The sequence below is a fragment of the Balaenoptera physalus genome, assembly GCF_965194825.1.
Source record: "Balaenoptera physalus genome assembly, chromosome: 5".
Lineage (NCBI taxonomy): Eukaryota > Metazoa > Chordata > Mammalia > Artiodactyla > Balaenopteridae > Balaenoptera > Balaenoptera physalus.
In genome coordinates this window covers 77,963,978-77,980,055 of record NC_138884.1, presented here as the reverse complement: position 1 = coordinate 77,980,055, position 16,078 = coordinate 77,963,978, and the positions used below count along the sequence as shown (strand labels likewise).

The window sequence follows — 16,078 nt, the reverse complement described above, 5'->3', positions numbered from 1 at the left end:
TTTTGTGGAAAAGATCTTTAAATTGTTAATTTAGTACATTCGCACAATAGGGTTGCTGCCATATGCTGCTTATCATAGGAAGTGCAAATGATCAGAGTCAAACAGAACATTTTTGTATTTAGCGTGTTCCACAGAGCTGTCTTCTTTTTTTTTTTTTTTTTTTTTTTTTTTTAGAGCTGTCTTCTTATAACCTTTTTTTCATTAACAATGGAGAGAAAAATACACTGACGTCAGCTGCGGATGTTGCCAAAGTAGACATTTGCTTTCTGTTAGCCTCAATCCCCCTCTCCGAGGCTCACCGCATCTCATGATGGGCTCCCAGGGCAGGATCTGCTTTATGTAGGGCTCCCAGAGATAAGGATGGGAGAAACTCCTGTTCAGAGCTCAGCTGTCCCATTGGAGCTCTTTTTCTTCCTCTTCTTGTGGAACATTTGGCAGCTTCAGTCAGAGGTCGCTGAGCCCACCCAATCCTGAGATACACATTCTGGGCACGGCAGTGCGGCTAATGTGTGCAGCACCAGCAGGGCTTAGCTTACGACATCTACGTTTTGGGAGAAGCAGTTGGTGTGTTCATCTCCAGATGTGGCCCATCTGTGCTCGGGAAAGGAAGTAATGTCCTTCAGTGAATGCAAATGGGGGAGGGATATGCAGCTTACGCCACTGGTCACTTTCATGGAGCGGGAAATGGCCCAGTGAGACCTCTTGGGGTCATCTCAGGAGAGTGTCCCAAATGGCCAATAAGGCTGGATCCTGGCAATCCCTTTAGTGCAGACTTTGAGGAGAGAATGGGATTTAGTCTGGGTAGGGAGAAATTGACGATCATAAGATGGTTACAGTGGTGCTAAGGGTCTGAGAGATCAATAGGCCCCTGGTACAGAAAGGTGTAACTGTGCAGTAACCTCTGGGAAGGCAGAAGGACCCACTGCTAAGGAAACCCTAGGTCACCGACATCACTCATGTATGTACATGTACGTGTACCACATGAGTGCAAGTGGGAGTGTGCTGGGGGACACCTATTCCTAAGTTCTTAGGACCTATTCCCTCTCTCCCATTCTTTTTCTGTATTGAGTTAAAATTCACATAACCTAAAATTAACCATTTAAAAGTGTGCAACTCGGTGGCATTTAGTACATTCACAATGTTGTGCAACCCCCTCCTCTATCTAGTCCCCAAATATTTTATCACCCTGAAAGGAAACCCTGTGCCCCTTAAGCAGTCTTTCCCACATCACCCTTCTTCCAAGCCTCTGACGACCACTAATCTGCTTCCTGTCTCTATGGTTTTACCTATTTTGGATATACCATATAAATGGAATCATAAAATACATGACCTTTTGTGTCTAGCTTCTTTTTAGTATAGTATTTTTGAGGCTCATCCATGTTATAGCATGTATCAGTATTTCATTTCTTATGGCTGAATAATATTCCCTCATGTGGCCAGACCACATTTTGTTTATCCATTCATCAGTGGATGGACATTAGGGTAATTTGCACCTCTTAGCTATTTTTAACAGTGCTGCTATGAACGTTTGTGTACCAGTTTTTATTTGAATTTCTCTCCCCATTTTATAGTGTGCCTTTCTCAGAGAGAACAAAAGTTACAAATGTTAAATGAAACATGATCACACATGAAATCAGTGATAGAAAATGTTATGGTTCTATTTATTTTATGACCACTGTTGTAGACCTCACAAAATATTCATTGCCACAAACTAAAGATAAGCTATAACTACATGTGTTAGACAAGGGCTGGAAAAAAAGTAATAGAAATTCAAAAATTTTATTCTTTAACTGATACGGAAGTGTCTTTAAATTTCTGTTCATCTTTAAAAAATTGACGTTGGGAATGTCAGGCAATGAATTATGGGTATGATTGGTGTCAGGCAGATTTTACAGATCATCAAATAATGTACTCACACCAAAAGAAAAGGCCTTGGCCCTACACATTGACAAATACCTTGTATATTTATATATATATTTTTCTATTTTTATGATTACGTATTATATATTTAATATACAATATATATTGTATACAATTTAAATGGTACATTTATATATTTTTAAGTTGAAATAAAGTGTTTTAAGATTTAGAAAACAGATAAATCATGACAGCCATTAGATTGTACCTACCCCTCCTTCCTATCCAGTTACAGATTGGTTGATTTAAGATTTGATTCTCTAACTGGATTGCATGGAGGAGGGAAGAGAGGTAAAAATGCAAAGGTAAGTGTAGAGCCAGAGTGCATAGACTACTCTGGTGTGTCCAGGAGCCAGAAGACAGGAAGACAGGACACCCGGCTCCCCAGTTCCTCATCACATCATCAGTAAAGTGTCGTCAGACACACTCAGAGACGGGGTCCTTCTCAGAGAGGTCTTGAGCCTCTGAGCCTCGAGGGCTGCTTTTATCGAGGAGGGAGCTGCCGCCAAAGGTCCCGTGCGGACCCAGTGACAACCAGTGCTGGCTGAGAGAGTGATGGTGGTGATGATAGCACAGACCACTGACCTGCTCCCCTCCCCTTCATCCTCCAACTGCCAGCCCACCAACCTTGCCATCCAAGTAATGCTCTGAGTACAAGGAGAGAGAGGAAATGCCTCTCTGGGGTAGATGACAGCACATTTCCCTTGTGGCAGGTAACTTTCCTACCTGAGAAAGGGTCATCAGCGGGGAAGACCGTAGTGGATTGGTAAGATCTGATTTTATTTTGCCTACAGCATCTGTGGGTGATACTGGAACTCCCCTTATTCAATGGCAGCAGAGCCCTGCTTTTTCCTTGGGAGCTAGGAAAATGATGAATTTCTAGTTCCCTTGTAAGTGGGAGTCTCAGCTCACAGCCAGCACTGACTGCCAGCTACCAATGTATGAAGAGTAAGCGACCATCCCTGACCAGATTGCTGCTCAAGAAATGGGATTCTCTGTGCCCTTTGACCTTTCCCAGCCAGTCCTGTGTCTTACTCCAACAAATTTATTATTATAGTGACATCTGTAAGAAAAGATGAGATATCTGGAAAAATGGTAAGACATTTAATTCTAGACCAGAATTGAGGGAAAACCTTTGCTTCCCAGGCCAAACACGATGTGAGCCAAATAAAACTTTTAAATCCAGACTTTTAGCTGAAAGTCCATAATTTTTTCGTTTCCTAAATCTTTTTTTTTTTTTTTTTGGACAAAGCTCATCTGGGAGTCACCAAAGTCAAAAGATAAACAGCAAGAAGTATTTATTAAACCATCTGAAATTCTCAAAACCTGAGAACTCCTCTGAGCAATTACAATGGAGTTACACGTAAAGGTAACTTTTTCGGATTGGTCAAATTTTCACTGTCTTAGACAAATGAATGGCTGATGTATTGCTTGATATTATAGAAACCTCCCAATTACTGGCTAGGGAGGGTTGTGCACAACTTGTTAGAAGCCCAAAGGCTTAAGGGTTTGTTTGTTTGTTTGTTTTTTATAAATTTATTTCTTTATTTTTGGCTTTGTTGGGTCTTTGTTGCTGTGCGCAGGCTTTTCTCTAGTCGTGGCGAGCGGGGGCTACTCATCGTCGCGGTGCGCGGGCTTCTCATTGGTGGCTTCTCTTGTTGAGGAGCACTGGCTCTAGGTGTGTGGGCTTCAGTAGTTGCGGCACAAGGGTTCAGTAGTTGTGGCTCGCAGGCTCAGTAGTTGTGGCACACGGACGTAGTTGCTCCACGGCATGTGGGATCTTCCTGGACCAGGGCTCGAACCTGTGTCCCCTGCATTAGCAGGCAGATTATTAACCACTGAGCCACCAGGAAGTCCAGGGTTTGCTTTCTGACTTGAGGACTGAAAAGGCACTGTACATAGGGTGTGTGTGTGTGTGTGTGTGTGTGTGTGTATTTATGTGTGTGTGTATGACATTTCCCTTGCTGAGGCTAGCTCAAAGAAGGGTGCAGCAATCCTTTCACAAAATCCCAGCCTATGGACAGCCAGTTGCTCATGGCTGCAAGTGCCATTGGATTTGCAGTCACTTCATATGTGGATCATGGCAACAGCACAGGACCTCCAGTCAAAAGACCTGGCTCAGCATCCTGGCTCTGCCAATTGCAGCTGAATGACCCTGGACAAGACACTTAAGCACCTTTACTCTCTCTGCCTCATCTGTAAGAAGGGTGTCTGTACTTGATGGTCTCCAGGGTTCCTGCTGGCTGTACGAGCTATGACCATTTGTTTGAGTCAAGGCTTTGGCATAGAGACAGACAGCTGGCTTTAGAGACCCAGTTTATCAACAGCATCTGCATAATTTACCACTTCCTTAAGTCCCAATATTTCTCAGATGCTCGCTGTTCTGTGAAATCCACAGTGCTTTCCAGCTGAAAGGGCAGGCAGAGAAGGAAAGGGGCAGAAAGTCTGGTTACAATATTGAAAGTGAGAATTGATGGTATGAGACAACTCCGTATATTGATTTTAGACAGCTTCCTCTGTCCTTGGCTACAGAAGAGCCTACTCCACTGCTTCCCTCTGGCCCACACCGACCCAGAGTGAAGCCATGAAAAGAACACTGCTTTTTCTGGCTTCATGCTGGCTGAGGGGTGTAAAAAGCAGCTCCTTTCCACAACATATTTCCTTGCACCTCCTGACAGTGTCTCCTTCAGCTACTGAAAAATGGAAGACCAAGAACCAAAAGGCTGTCTCAGGAACCAGAGTTGAGAGAACCTGGAAAGGGACCCCAAAGGGAAGTCATTCTGGAGGGATGGCAATGGGTCCTTGAGCCAGAGTCAGCAAGGGAACCAGCAGCATCTGTGACAACATCAGGCACAAACAGAAACGATCGTTCAAGGTCTCTGAGGTCACAGACACGGGGCTCCCTAGCTGAGGGTTTGACCCTTCTCCAAGGAGAACCTAGGAAGAGAGAGCGCTTGCTAAACGATGGCTGCCTTCCCAGGACAGCAGTGCGACTTGGTCAGAGGGGAGAGATGTTGTTTTTCTTTTCTGAATACCTGCTGGGTTTGTCTGTGGTCCATTCAAGTCTGCGGAACCCTCTTGCCCTTCCTGTTTTGCCCGGGATTGCCTGTATCTTTCTTCCTGTATCCTTCTCTCAGTTTGGCTCTGGGACAGCACTTGACTTTTACAATTAGAGAACAGGAATTACTCCATTTTCCTCCCATCTCAGGGGACAAAACTCACTGAGATGCCTTTGTGAAGTCAGAGACGTCACACAAGTCCAAATGCTCTGGTTTCTGGAGGTGGTTTGCCCTTTGCTTCTCAGCAGAAGCTTCTCTGGACAGGTTGTGAGAAGTGTCTTGCGGAGAATGTAGCTTTGTGAAATGTTTGCAGACATGAGCTTTTAGGTTTGGGGCTTTTCTTCCTGTGGGTTACTAGTGTACCTTGTAGCTTGTGGCTCTTTTATAGTTAATTTTTTTACACTAATAAGAGTTTTAATAAATTTGTTAAATTAATACTTTCTGGTTCAGTATTTAGCACAGATACCTTAACAATACTGATAGTTGAAACAGAAAGGTCTAATTAAACTAATGCTTAATAAGTTGGTTTTTGTCCCAAACTGGACATTTCTTTATATTTCTCCAATACTTATTTATGGAATCCTTCAAGCTTTTCCTAGGATATAAACATTTTTGGAGAAATTTGTCCACCTATGGTTTCAATCTTAGGTCAAATCCAAGCAACATTTTATTAAATTAATATTATTTGAGAGTTTTAATCTAGGTTTTCATGAATAAACATTTGAGCTCTCAGGAAGCTTGGTAGATCAGCACTTTTCAGGAGCAAAATAGGATATAAAAGTACAACTTGTTTGAAAAAATTCTGCCTGATAAAAACACCACAAAGTCAGGAGACCAAAGACAAACTGTATTTACAATTCATATCACAGAGGGCTTATTTCTTTAGTATAAAGAATTTTCTTACAAATAGGTATAAGGAAGACCAACCACCAGTGGAAAATTGGGCAAGCATGTTAACAGATAATTCACAGAAAATAAAATTTTATATAACTCTTAAAATATGAAAAGATCCAGTCTTTACTCATGACAAGAGAAATGTCCTTAAAACTAAAATGAGTTATATCTTTTACCAGATTGGTAAATATGAAATTTTTGATAACACAATGTTGTTAGTGTAGGGAAACAGAGAATTGTATAGTGGGAGTAAAACTTGATAAAATCTCTAACAAAATTATATTAACAATGTCTATAAATAGCATACAAATCCTTTGACTCAACAATTTCCTTTTCCGGGAATTTAACCTAAGATATAGCCACACACATGTGAAATAATGTGTACAAGTCTGTTCATTGCAGCATTATTTTAATAGTGAAAGAATGGCAACATTGTAATTGTACAGGTCAAAAATTATTGTACTTTTTGCACATCTATAAAACCGAATATTATGCAACCATTAAAAAGAATGAGGCAGGCATATTTGTACTGAAATGAAGTTCCAGGATACATTGTGAAGTATAAAAAGCAAAGTAGAGAAGAATATGTAGAATAAACTATACAAAAGTAAACAATATATGAAATACATATTGTATAATTATATAAAGCATACATGTCTATTTGACCTGTATTCTGTCAGATGGGTCTGTGTGTGTGTATGTGTGTGTATTTATACGTGTATAGACTGTCTCTGAATGGATATGCAAGAAATGGGTAATAGAGGAAATAGAAAATGGGGGAAGGAGGACTGCTTTTCATTATACGTATTTTTGTATATCTTAAATTTTGTACGATAAGCAATTGTTCCCATTTAAAACTATCAATAAAATAAATTCTAAAATTAATTTTTAAAAGGATAAAATACTACTTTCTCTTTCAATATTCTGAAGTTCTTACATTTTTCTTGTGACCTCTAGAAGCAGGTGCCCCTGTCTCTTAAGCACAATTACTCAACAAACTAAAGAAGTCTTCATCTGATTATTCCTTCTTAAAATAAAAGGCTTTTCAAAGTTTATTTAGCCAGCCCCTAGAGAAAATCTAGAAAAATTCCTGAGCTCTTTCTTTGCATCTATGCCTGATCTTTTGATTCCAAGTTCTCTTCTAGATGGCTAAGTTTCTCTTTTCTTAACGCAAAATTCAAGACCTCCTTGCTTTCTCTCCTTTTTTTCCAAATGGAATAATGATTCTGTACCAGATACTATACAAATTTCTTTACTGCCATTATTTTTAATCATCACAACAATCCTCTTACAGATCCATTTTACAGATGAAGAAATGAAATACAAAGAGTTGAAGTTACTTGCTCAAAATTGCGCAGTTAACAAGGGGCTTTTCACTGCTCAGAGAGATTAAAAACAACAACAACAAAAACACGTATAGCTTGGGAATCATTAACTTCTTCTACTTGGAATGAGACATAGAATGTTTAATACAAGTTGTCAGCTTGGAGATGTTTGAGAAAATTCTTCAAAATGGCTGCATTCTTGTGTTTTTATTTCTCCTGACAGGGGAGCATGTAAAATGGTTTGCTGATAACAATCTGGTGGAAAATTAATGTGACCTTGAAAACGTTGAGCAGCGTGTCCTGGGGAGGATCTGGAACTCTCCTCTGAGAATTGAATCAGTCAGGGTTCAATCAGAGAAGCATACATGTATATCTATATCTATATCTATACCTATATCTATATCTTACTTGTGCATGAGATATATTTTTGTGTCTAATCATGAGCTTGAAGTTCACAGGGCCGGTAGCTGGGAAGGGGAGATGGATGTCAAGTGGGAGAGAGCAAGGACAAGCTGGAACCCATGAAGACTGACTGGAATTCAAGTCAGTTCTCTTTGCTTCCAACCTTGATGATGCGGTATCTTGCAGGAGAAGTTAGCGCCCTGCACGAAGGAGCTAAACACACACCTAGCCCACGAGAAGGAACGCTGAAGCAGGACCCAGGGGACCAGGGGACAGTCGCAGAGCTGGCTGCTGCCTGACAAGGAGGTGGGTCGGCAGACAGAATGATACACAAGAGCAGGCGCCCACCTTGCTAGCACAGGAACCGATATGACTGCCTCTTCACTTTTGCGCTCCAAATATCACACCAAAATGTCTCCTCTGGCCCACCCTACCCAGAAACGTGCAGAAAAGGGAATTCTGGGAAGTGTAGTTCAGCCAAGCCGACGCATTGCAGAGCCGCCATGAGTGTGTTGAAGGAAGGCAGACCACAATCTCTGGGGCTCAGGTCTCTCCTGACACGCAGCTTGAGAGGCAGCCTCCTCTCCCAGCTTCCTCTAGACCCCGGGCTCATTCTCGTCTTCTCTCCTTGCTATAGCCAGAGAAGAAGGAAAGGGGAAGTTCAGAAGTATCCACGTTTCCACCTCTGTCTCTGTCCAATCATCATTTATTGAAGGTAAGACACAAAGACAAGGTGGTATTTTCTTAATAAAATAAACAAGTGAATTTCTGGTTTCTTTCTGGAGGAATAGTTGAGTATGGGGAAGTTGTTTTTCTCCTGTGATAACCTCTGAAAAGCTCTTAGTAGCTCTGCACTATGCCCCATGTACAAGAGACTGGCAGTGTCATCTGTAACACAGTGGTCTTCCTGTTAGTGGTCAAGTCCACACCTGCAATCTTGAGAATGTTCAATTCATTCTTTACTTCTGATTCAAGAGCTATCATCCTGTTCACAGCAGGAGGGGAACTGAGTCTGGTTTTGCTGGCCTGTCAGCCTCCCCTGTGTTCTGTCAGACCCTAGATTTTTTTTTTTTTTTTCCTTTAATATGCTGTGTGACCATCCCTCCCAGTCAGCAGACAGCATCTCTTCCGGAATTTCTCTCTTTCTGCCTTTTCCCTCCCTCTACTACAGCGTCTCTGTCTTTTTCATCCCATTGTTTCCTCCTCCACTGTTATTTAGCCCCTGCTCAAAGTTTTCAGTCATTTCTTCTCTCTGGTTGGCAAGGTGGCTTCAGCTTACAAGGTAGCGGACAGGAAAGGCAGAGTGCCTCAGAGTGGGCTGGGCTCTGAGTAGAGCATCTTGAAATCAATCAGACTCCTTGGATTAGAAGATTGAACTCCTGCTCCCCTAGCTCATGTACCTCTTTTTGCAAGTTGGGCTTCATTGCAACCACTCGCTTCTATTCCCTTAGCTTCCTCCTGACTCATCTGGGGGTGTGGACACTAATCAAGAGTGCCTTGCTAACAGCTTAGCATCTCTTACTAGGCTCTGCCCCCAACCCTTCTCTCTCAACCTCTGGGATCCTAGGTGTCTGTGATTGTTAATTTTATGTGTCAGCTTGATTGCACCAAGGGGTGCCCAGGTAGCTGGTTAAACATTATTTCTGGGTGTATCTCTCAGGGTGTTTCTGTTAGAGATTAGCATTTGAATTGGTGGGCTGAGTAAAGCAGACAGCCCTCCCCAATATGGCTTTATACAACCCATTGAGGGCCTGAATAGAGCAAAAGGGTGGAGGAAGGGAGGATTTGCTCCCTCTGCCTGACTGCTTGAGCTGGATATTGGTCTCATCCTGTCCGCAAAGATCCTGGCTCTCAAGCCTTTGGACTTGGACTGGAATCTACACCATCAACTTTTTAGCTCTCAGACTTTCAAACTACACTGCTGGCCTTCCTGGGTCTCTAGCTTGCAGATGGCAGATCATGGGACTACTCAGCCTCCATAATCATGTGAACCAGTAACTTCTAATCACTCAATCAACCAGTCAATTGACAAATGATTATCTATCTATCTATCTATGCATATCCTATCGATTCTGTTTCTCTGGAAAACGCTGACTAATATGGCTTCTGTCCTGTTGCCTAGGGGGGAGCCTGGCTTTCAGCCTAGTCTTTTTGGATGGCCCCTTCACTTGGTCTAGCTATTTCACTGTCCCTGAACTCGAATAATCCTCAACCCCATACTCTGGGCTCATAGATCAGTGCTGTCCTTGCTTGCGCTTAGGCCAATAAACTATAACCCCATGTGGGACCCGGCATTCAGACTTCCCTTTCTAGGAAGAGCGTTCAGGCATCAGGCTGGGCTTGGAGCTTTTGAAGATCTACTGCAGATTCAGCTTTGGGGCAGTGAGGAAGGTGGGTTCAGGGTGGAGGAAGGTTGTTTTTAAGATGCCAAGCAGGCTCTAACATAGGTGGCCTTGATGGAATCTTCCAACTTCAAGAGTCAATAATTATGCAGTGGAGCCACGAAGGACGGCTGGGTGGTCCCAGTGGGCAGATACTTGGGATTATGAGAGAATAGGTACTGGGGTGATGGCAGAAGGAGAAAAAGCACACTTCTTCCTAGAAAAGTAGGTTAGGTTTTGTTCTGTCTCCTGGTATAAGATAATGGGAAGAGGCTTTAGTTATGTAACTCAAACCCAGGAAGGACCTAGAATTCCAAGCAAGTCCTGATATGTACGGTCTTTCTATGTTTTCCTTGAGAGGTAGTTATGAACTCATTCTACCAGCAATGGAGAACTCACTTCATATTTGATTTTTGGGGAGCTCTAGTTCTGAACAAATTCCTTTGTATATTGTATCAAATCCGTCTTCTCATTTATTGTTAATTTTCTTAGGTGTGCATAATGGTCATGTGATTATGTAGGAGAAAGCCCTTATTACTGGAGATGCATTTTAAAAATAAGGGTGAAGTATTATGATATCTGCAACTAACTTTAAAATGGTTCAGGAAAAATAGCATATATACTTATATATAGTAGATAAAATAAATATGACAAAAAGTTAATTGTTGAAAGGAATAGGTATAGAGGTGTTCATTTTACTATTCTCTCAACTTTTCTCTATATTTGAAATAATAAAGGACTAGGGGAAAAGTCAACCTTCCAGTAACTTCTACCACTAGTCCTTATTGTCTTCTCTGGATGAATATGGAACTGATTTAACTCCCTTTTCTTGTGACAGCCTTTTAAATGTTGGAAGACATTTTACACAATGGAGGCACTCTATATCTATAACTCTTATAATGAGGATTTGGGTCACCTAACCATCCTGAGACCTCAAGTGCCCCCAGAACTTCTCTGTTGAAATGTGAGCCAGTGGAACTTATGATGGAATGTGATGGGGAAAGCGCCACAAAGTCTGGGCAACAGTTTATAGCAGTTGATAGAACTCATGAACTCCTTGGATACATGGCAATTTGTAGCTGTCATGGTTAATTGCGTGGCAGTCAGACTGCCTGGGGGTGTGCCTCCCAGATCCATCACTCATCAGCTTCGTGACCTTGAACAAATGACTACCCTGTCTGCCTATTTCTCTCATCTGAATACTGGAGAATAGAAGCAGAATCTTCTATTGGCTATTGATAATAATTGACATTAATATTGGTAATACTAATAGCCTCCTTTGGCTATTGTATAAGATTAACAAATTGAAAAATATTTAAGGACTTAAAATATTGGCTGGCACTAGCAGCTCTCAATAAATGTTAACTATTATTGTTATTTTTTATTATTATTTTGTTCTCAGTTTTATCTTTTTTTGCCACTAAACTAATCGATTCAACAAACGGTTATTGAACACCTGCTTCTTTATGTATCTGGTGATGGAGGTCCAGAGAGAAATGAGATTTTGTTATGCCCTGCAGGAGGTTACAGGCAGTAAGCAGGACCTAAAGCCAGTGGCTTCCTGGCTGGAGGGGAGGGAGGCACTGGACCTACAGCAAGGACAAGTTCAGTCCTTCATCTTATTACCTCTTTCTGAGGGTTTAAGAGCTCCCGGATCCAGAACACTGCATTGGCCTTGGAAAAGAATAAAGAGCTCCCTCAAACTAAAGATAATGGCACGAGAAGGTAATATTTTTGAATGTTTTCCTAGAAGACAAAGAAAATTAACTTCAGCCTGATCTACCTGATAAAACCCAAAGAATAAGTATGATTCATGTTTGCTTTTTCAAGTTCCCGTATTTTATCGATTAGTTTTAAAGGTAAATCAAATCATGACTATTCAGGAGAAACAGAAAAAAGCAAAATTCACGTGAGTCAAGGCATATCCAGCGAAGTCTGGTGCAGATAAGGGAATGTTTAAGAGAAAATATTTCGTTTTGCAAAACATCCTTTTGACAAGTGTTCGTGGTTTGTACGTGAAATAACTTAAATCACTGATCACACCAGCAATAAAACATGTCTGAATGTCAAGTCTTTTCATGTATTTTAAATGGTCATTTTTTTGGGGGTCTCTCTAAGGGAGCTAAATGAGTGAGATCAAATAATTTTAATAAGAAGAGGATTCAGCAGTCCCTTGAGATACAATAGAATGCATATGACTGCTGATACAATAGATTCCCATCTTCAGCAATGATAAAGCAAAAAGGAATTGGAGCGGGTGCAGGCAGTGGGGAAAGGTGCTGCAGGACCACAGGTTAGGATCCCCCTGCCTTGGCTTTCTGCTAAGTGTGCTTAGTTGGTGGTTGTTTCCATTCTTTTGTGTCTTCACCAGTTGGTGAGTGCTTCCTTTGTGCAGTATGCCTTCCAACATTTAAAAGAAAGTCACAAGAAGTCCTGTTGAGTTCTCCAGAATTTTTTAAAAAATAAAAATATTTGAACTGACCTCGTAGCAGTTCCATAAACATGCTGGGAATATGGGCACAAATTAACTTGCTTGCTATGATTTTATTCTTTAAGGAAAATACATGGTGTACATTTTTCAATCCTCTTTCTCCCAAGACGCTAACACCTTCTTACAGCTGAATTTCCTGAAAAGACATTCGTTCTAAACCAAAGGTCAGATGAGGTTCTTTAATGAGAAGTTCCAGAGAGTTCTTGTACACAGGTCAATTCTGTAGCCGTTTAACTGGTTTAGGAAGAGCTATTGACTGCTGACTATTTTTACAGTTTTTTTTTCTTTGCCTAATTCCTTTGAAAGGATCATCTTTAGGGACAACTTGTAAACACACTTTAGATTATGCGAGGTCATCGTCTGTAGATCTTGCGTTTTATGTGCTTGAATGTTCAGGAAGAAGGAATCACAGTATGTTGCTATGATTCTCATTCTTATCAAATTAGAAGGAACGTGTCCTTCACATAGAAATACAGTATTCTTGGTCTTTCATAGTAAGCTGAAAAGCTTTATCTTATCCTTAACTTCCTGTTTGTGTGCTGTGAATATTTTCAGCACTTGGGTTGTGTAGTCAAGGAGCCACAAAAGTTTGAGGTAGGATAAGGTGGGGGAGTCTATTGTGCACCCAAGAACTTTAAAGTTTCATATAAACGGGTGTGTGGAAAACGAACATTGTCCATTGTGAGCCATTGTGACAGTGCCCATTACTCAGATTTCATTTAGTAGTAAGTCTGTTAGCTCACATCTATTTGGCAACATCTAGAGGATCCTGTTCCTTGAAAGAATGAATGAAAATGTAGTTCAGGTGGTGTTGTCGTCATCCCGTTTTATTCATTCAGCTAAAAATTACTGGCCATTCTCGGAGTGCCGTGCGCTTTCCGGGGACTGTTTTATTCCTTTATATTTTTGCGTGGGCTGCTGTTTCTCTTCTTTGTCTTTCTAACCTCTGCTGGTCCTGCAAGCCCCACCCCCTCAATGACCCTCCCCTGACTCTTCCCATGTGAGTTGCCTGGCCTTTCTAAGGCTTCCCTTGAGCTCCATGCAGCCCTCTAACATAGTCCTGTATCATATTTGCTGATTTCTTTGTAGCTGCACCCCCAGCTCCCAAGAGACTGTGGGATCCATGGGGCAGGGCCGGAGTTGTATTCAGATTTGTGCCCCAGCGCTTGGCAGAGCGTCTGGCACAAGGTAGAAGCCTAGTGAATGGTTGGTGAATGAACGCAAGCAATCATCCTGCGTTCCCTACCCTTGGGTAAACCTGAAGAAAGATGAACTAGATTTGAGATCTTACTGCATAATTGAATTACCCTGTCCAAATAATTTTTAAAGCTGAAAGGAAATTCAGAGATCAGCTACAGGAAATTGAGGACTAGAGAGGTGAAGAGAGTTGGCCAAGGTCATGCAGCTGTTTAGTGGCAAACTGGGAGTGAAGCCCAAGTCTCCTGCTGGCCAGGCCTAGCCCAAATATGGGGAAGATTAGTTGTTATTTCCTCTTAAAAATTACCCTGGAATCCAGGCAAAATGACTTAGCAACCTAAAAATCCTAATGGGGAGACAGCAAATTAAAACTATTTACAGGAATGAATCTAACAGCAATTATTCAAAACTCTCTGGAAAGAGGAGGAGGAGATGGATTCACAGCTGATTTCTTTTGACAGGGTCACGGGCCTGTAAGCCAGTGTTTGCTGGCCAAACTCTTAACGAGGGTAGATGTCTGAACAGGCCAAATTTAGCATCTGTCTCTGACACAGATTTGGGTTGAAAGACATATGTCAAGTTCAGAAAAACTAATCGATGCATTTGTATCTCTAAGTGTATCAAACAGGGGATCTGGAATGTTTCTCATTTTTAGTGTTGAACAATGATGGATGTAAAGAACAAGTGATTTTTATTTTCCACCTTGTGATTTTGGAGACCAGTTTAGCCTATTTCCAGAACAAGGCCCATAGAGAAAAAAAATCTGATTTTTGGATGTGTGTTGAAGTCAAAGTTGACTAATGAGTGGTTAAGCATTGGGAAGGCTTTGTGAATATTTAGCAGAAACATGGCAAATTGGTACCAGTGACTCAGAATTTACCTGCACATGTGTTTTGTTTGGATGGTTCAGTGTTTTAACATTGAGAACATTGTTGACCTTTAAAAATAAGAAGATTTCACATGGACAAAATTCTGGATTTCTACCTAATTTTGGAAAGTGAGAGAATCCAGTAACACTGGATGCACTTGTATATTAGTTTTCTAATATACAAACTAGGTGTCTTGAAACAGATATCTATTCTCTCACAGTTCTGGAGGCCAGAAGTCCAACATCAAGGTGTTGGCAGGGCCCCTCTCCCTTTGAAGTTTCTAAGGGAGAATCCTTCCTTGCCTCTTTCAGCTTCTGGTGGTTGCCAGCATTCCTTGGCTTATGACTGTGTAACTGTAAACTCTGCTTCTGTCTTCACATCACCATCTTCTCTTTGTGTCAAAATTCCCTCGGCCTCACTCTAGTAGGAATCTTGTCCTTGGATTTAAATCCCACCCAGATAATCCAGGATGATCTCATCTCAAGATCTTTAATTATATCAGCAAAGACCTCGAGCCTGCCCACATCCTTCATCCAAACTCTCTGTGATAGGAAGAAAAATGGCCCCCAAGGATGCCTACGCCCTAATCTCTAAAACCTGTGAATATGTTACCTTTACAAAAGGGGCTTTGCAAATGTGATTAAGGTTTAAGACTTTGTGAGACTATCCCAGATTATCTGGGTGGGCCCAGTCTAATCACATGAGTCCTTAAAAGCAGAGAACCTTTCCAGGCCTGTGCTCAGAGAGATATGTGAGGACAAAAGAAGGGTCAAAGGGACAAAGCATTACTAGCTTTGAAGATGGAGGAAGGGGAGGCCATGAGGTAAGGAGAGCAGGCAGCCTCTAGAAGCTTAGAAGGCAAGGAGATGAATGCTCCCTAGAGCCTCTGAAAGAAACACAGCACTGCAGACACCTCGATTCTAGCTCAGTGAAAGTCACGTCAGACGTCTGGCCTCCAGAATGGCAAATAATAAATTGTACTGTTTAAGCCGCTAACGTGTGGTAATTTATTACCTGAGAGATAGAAAACAAATATGCTGATCAGGCAGATGGCTTGCTCCAGGTCTAATTGGAGGGTTTGGGCTAGGACAGTGCCTTGTCCTCGCCATTTCTTTTCCCTGTTCTTCCCCTAGAAAGCTGCACGGTTTGCTTCCTTATTCACTCAGGTCTATGTGCAAATGTCACCTAATCAGAGAATCCCCAAGAGACCCGTAACCTTAAAACAAAACAGAAACAAAGCTAAACAAATCCTACCATTCTTTTTACCCACCTTTATTTTTCATCATAGCACACATCTAATGTTGTACATTTAATTGTGTCTATTGTCTGTCTTCCCCTGCTAGAACTGGAGCTTTATGAGGGCAGGGTCTTGCTAGTTTGGTCCTAACTGTATCCCCAGGGCCTCAAATGATGCCCAGCAAGCAGTGGGCCATCAATAAATATTTGAGTGAATGAGCGGATGAATAAATGCAGACTTCCCTTGCGCCCTGAGGCCCTATTCATGTACTTCCCTCTCATAAGATTTCCTGGAATTCTTCCCATC

General features: G+C 41.6%; 1 long non-coding RNA gene across 1 annotated transcript in view; it reads left to right on the top strand.

The window, feature by feature from the left end:
* Positions 1-178: 178 nt before the first annotated feature.
* The window catches only part of LOC309661055, a 54,182-nt gene continuing 38,282 nt past the window's right edge, over positions 179-16,078 (top strand). Inside the window, exon 1 of the long non-coding RNA XR_014263833.1 lies at positions 179-8,312. This is a non-coding gene — a long non-coding RNA (uncharacterized lncRNA). The remainder of the gene's footprint in view (positions 8,313-16,078) is intronic.